The following is a 5107-nucleotide window of genomic DNA, read 5'->3' as shown; positions in this document are numbered from 1 at the left end:
ATACATATGCTAAAATAAGCAACAATAGTAATAAAGATAATATAGTAATGTACACAAGAAAACAAAAACATAAATAGAACACAACTGATAATACTAATATATATATATATATATATATATATATATATATATATATATATACTAGTATATATAACACATAATTACAATGCTAAGAACATATTAATATTAATAATAATACTAATGTTACATAAAAAATACTTATATATATATATTAACGATATATACATATAATAAAATACATGGGTAATACAATACTCAACATGTACATAATATATAATAAGATAATAGTATACATAACAAATAATATTGCATATATAACAAATATATATATTATGACAACAAGAAGGATCATAAAAATATTGAAACATAAAGACTAATATAGCATTAGAATATTAAAATAAAATAACTAGAAAAACTAAATACAAATACATACACATACATGCATATATATACAATTATATAGCAAGATATATAATAAATACATTTAATATAATAAATACAAATATTAAAATCGATAAATATAAAAAATGATAGTGAGTAAATTGAAAATAAGACAATGAATTGAAAAAGAGGACTACATTGAATTAAATAACAAAGTTCTGGGCGAAATTTTAAAAGAAAATAAACGGAAAAGGGCTGAATTGCACACGCAAACAAACCTAAGGGACCAAATCAGGTAATAAACCAGCTTCCTAAAAACGCAGCGCATGGCAGAGGGTCAAATCACAAAGCGCAACAAATTAAAGGGCTAGATTAAAAAGGTAAAAATAACTTAATTATAAATCCACGAAAAAGCGGAGGGGTTAAACGCGCAAATAACCCCTCCCTTAAAAACACGTGGATCTGACCTGGTGCGGATCGGGTCGACCCGACCCGCTTCCAAAACGACGTCGTTTTATTTATTTGGGGGGGGACCAAAACGCACCGTTTTGGTCTCCTATATAAGTTAAAATTTTTTTTAAAATTCATTTGGAGATAGCAGAAAGAAAAAAAAAAGGAAGAGAAGAAGAGAGGGGAGAAAGGAAAGAGGGAGGGAGAGCACTGTCATGGCGGTCACCGGACGGCCATCGAGGGTCGTCATGGCCAGCGCAAGCCACCACCGTGGTAATTTTCTATTTTTTTATTTTTATTTTATTTTTTATAAATTTGTCTTTTTTTTTTTACATGTGTATATGTATATGCATATTTAAGAGTATGAGCAAAACAAAACAAAGAAAATCGATTCAAAAAGTCCAAAAAATTACCTTAGTTTCGGAAGTCTAATATTTCGTTTTTGATTCTCTGATGTTGAGTGTTTGAATCACTGTTTGTACAAGTATGATATTCTAACTTAAATATTTTTCCTTGAGCACTCGTATAAACATCAAAAAACGAAAAACAGAGAAAAAATTCCCCCCCTTTTTACAGATTTTCCATTTCGGCTTTATAACCGAATGTTCCAAAGAAGAGTACAAAAATATTGTTTCTTCTATTGGCTACTGCTCTGTTGCTGCTGTTGTTTTGTTTTCTTTTTGCAGGTACAGAATCTGTTGTCATGCGTACGGGGTGTGGGCGTGGCGTACGAGGACTGTGGAGGTATGGGACTGTTGTAGTGGGGGTATGGGGCGTGGCAGACGTCGGTGGTAACAGAGGCAAGTGGGCGCCAATGCTAGGGGGTAGGGTTTGGGATTAGGTATTTTTGTTTCGATTTTGTGTAATGGGTCATTAGTTTAGTGGGTGGTAGTTTAGGTTATTGGGCTTCGGGTATATGGGTTCAGGGATATTGGGTTCTGGTTGTAAATGGGGTTTGAATTTTGGGTTGAGGGATTATAGCTAAAATTGGCCTGTACACCTAAAGGTGTTAAATTGCCTTGTATCTTAAATTGGGGGTCTTTAAAGTGAAATTAGGCCATTTAAAGTGTGATGGCCGGCCATGGGAGACAAAATAGTTGAAAAGTCAAAATTAGACAAAATAGTTTTATTATTAACAAATAAAAAAAAGAAAAAGAAAAAGCTATCATTCAACAAAGAAAGGGTTTTGAAGCTGGAAAATTTCAGCAACATATTTCCCTTGCTTGTAAGTGATTTTAATGTCTTTGCTTGATGATTTTTGTATTTTTGGAACCCCTAAAGCATAAGCTTTCATAAGAGGGGATTATTTTGCAAAATGATGAAGAGTCTAAGGTTTTACCATGAGAGTAAATGTGTTGTTTGCTGTGTTTTTATGGAAGATTATGAGTCCTAGTTGTCTAATAAACAACTTTTGTGAAAGAAATTGCATGAAAATACATTTAAAAGGGGTAAATTGCTAAGTTGTAAAATGAGTTGTAAATGTGTAAAATAGTTGAAATTATGAGTTGCTATAGTTATGAAAATGGTTCATCTAGCCTCAAGGAGTAAAGGAATGTGATAAAAATTAATTTACAAGCATTGGGGCAAAAGTGCAAATATACAAAAGTTTAAGGGTCAAAATGAAAATTTGTAAAAATATGATTTTTAGACCCATATGAATATTGTGACTGATTGGTAGGCTAAATGTGATGTTATAGATGATGAAAATTGAGATTTGGACCTAGAACGGAAAGAAATCGATTTATGGACGAATATGTCTTTTCACCTTTGTGGTATCGAGGTAAGTTCATGTGTAAATAATGTAGCATAATTGTTATTTTTAAGTTATTGATGTTAAATATATGATATGCTGATTTTTATCATGAAATATATGCTTTGTGTTTATTTTGAATAAAATGCAAGTTATGTGTATTATCTCGTTAAATATAAAGTGCTACCGAGTATTGGTTTCGGTATTTTACTAAGATGGCAAGGATATGTGTTCGAGGAAAATCCGTTTGAACCTTAGGAATAGATTAGGATACAAGTGACATGTCACTAGGATGGTTGAGCATCCGAACTCGTTGAGTTGAGTCCGAGTTCACTTATGGATGCGAATGTTCGAACTCGTTGAGTTGAGTCTGAGTTCGTGAGATGTAACTAGGCATCCGAGCTCGTTGAGTTGAGTCCGAGTTCACTTATGGATGCGAACGCCCGAGCTCGTTGAGTTGAGTCTGAGTTCACTTATGGGCGGGTTACATGGTAGCTTGGCTACTTATGTGGCACTTATGTGCAAACTTTCCATGTATCCGAATTATATTTCGATGTGTTCAACGGGTAAAATTCTACTCAAATGGAGGAATACTCGAGATGAAAGGGATGTATTGGTAAATGTTGTGAAATGGATACTTTGAACAGGTATGTACTTAACCCTTGGGTTGAAAACTTGACATAACAACAATATGGTAAGATGGTAAATGAAAATGTGATATGAATGTCTCGGTGATGATTATACAAACGATGTTGTATTAATTTTGTGAACAATGATCATAAATGAGTAATTTAGCCTTGACAGATTTGAGTTACTACAGTAGTGTAACTTTGAAAATACACTAAAAATAGTGGAAAATGAGTTAGAGGCAGAATAATATATGTGATTAAAGCTCAATGAGTCTATCTTCACATGAAAGAAATAGAGGAAGAAAAAGAATTCCATATTGTGTGATATTTGAATTCTTGTGAAACAGGGTCTGAATGAATTCGAGGTCCCCTATTCTAACTTTAGAAATTCGCCAAAAATTGTACAAAAATTATTAAGAGTTATACCTTACATGAATAGATTCCTTATTGAGTCTATTTTTATGGGAAATAAACGGCATGGTCGTTGGAATTTTTTACAGGGATAAATTCAGTTTGTAGTGTACAGGGGTCAGAGTGGTCATACCCTGAAACAGGGGAGACTTTAACTAATAAAATGTACTATTTGGCTTAACCAAAAATTCTGGAAATTTTATGGAAGAAACGAAAATAAGTCTAGTTTCAGGGAAAATTAACGGAACTTAATTCAGAGTTTCGTAGCTCCAGATATAAATAATTTAGTGACTGTTGCTTAGGAAGACAGCTTGTAGTGAACTTGAGAATATGTTGTAAACATTGATAAAACAAGTTAATGAGTTGCTTATTGTTTCCATATGAACTTACTAAGCGAAAGCTTACCCCCCTTCTTTCCCATGTTTTTTAGAGTTTCCAGGTTAGCTCGGGTTGGAGGCCGTCAGAGATATTATCACCCTATCGAGTTAACGTTATCGGAGTAAGTAAACTCAAGTGATTCGAGTCTATGGCATGTATAGGGTTTTAATGTGAGTATGTAATATTATGATTTAGCCAAAGGCATTGGCTTGTTATTAGGGTAGTATTAGTTATGTAAATTGGCCTATGTCGGCTAATATCGTTATGGGCCCATATGATTATTCTTATGCATTTATGTTATTATTTCTTGTGATGTGGCTTACAACATGTATGCCTAGAGATTGAATTGAGATTCATTGATGAGCTAGTAACTAATGCAGGATTAAGTGATTGGTAAATAGTTAATAATACTTCATGAATGGTTTGTGATGTAATGATAGTTATGTCTAGTATGTGGTAATGATATGGGCAAATTCTATAATATTTATTGCATAAGAAAATAACTTGAGCATAACATGTTTGTAGATGTTTAAGAGCTCATTTATGTCACGTTGTATGTTATTGGATAAGTATGTATCTATGCATATGGTGTGAGAGTGATAAAAGGCTTAATAATTAGCCTATTTCTGGCCACACGGCCTGAGCACATGGGCGTGTGAAGCCTTAACGCAAGAGATTTTTTTTAAGTTTTTTTATGAGTTCTCGATTGGGTCCCGAACCACTCTAGATGTATGTTTTGGGTCTCGTAAGCCCGTATATGGGACAGATTGTATGTGAAAAGAAAAGTTCTTAACTATTTGAGATTTCATGGCCCTGTTTAGTATGAAAGTGTTAGTAAAAGTCAGGTAGCACCTCGAACCCTGTCCCGGCGTCGGATGCGGGTGAGGGGTGTTACACGGTGAATATATATTTTTACCTCTACCATATCAAGATCTTATTTTGAACGAAATTTTATGATCTAATGTAATCATACTAGTTAGTATTCACAAGTCTACAAAGACTTATATATTGAAGAATTGTTTATTGATTTTTAAGTGTGAATTAGAGAACTCAAATAAGTTCTTTGTGAAGAACATTCATGAATGTT

At 33.2% G+C, this 5107-nt stretch overlaps 1 long non-coding RNA gene across 1 annotated transcript; it reads left to right on the top strand.

Moving 5' to 3' along the window:
- Nucleotides 1-2602: 2602 nt before the first annotated feature.
- LOC128280920 (uncharacterized) lies at nt 2603-4428 on the top strand. The gene is made up of 2 exons (XR_008271129.1): nt 2603-2632; nt 4073-4428. It is a non-coding gene; the product is annotated as an uncharacterized LOC128280920 (long non-coding RNA).
- Nucleotides 4429-5107: the final 679 nt, after the last annotated feature.

Source organism: Gossypium arboreum, chromosome 9, assembly GCF_025698485.1.
Source record: "Gossypium arboreum isolate Shixiya-1 chromosome 9, ASM2569848v2, whole genome shotgun sequence".
NCBI classification, from domain to species: domain Eukaryota; kingdom Viridiplantae; phylum Streptophyta; class Magnoliopsida; order Malvales; family Malvaceae; genus Gossypium; species Gossypium arboreum.
The sequence above is the reverse complement of the archived record's forward strand: the minus strand, read 5'-3'. Positions and strand labels throughout refer to the sequence as shown.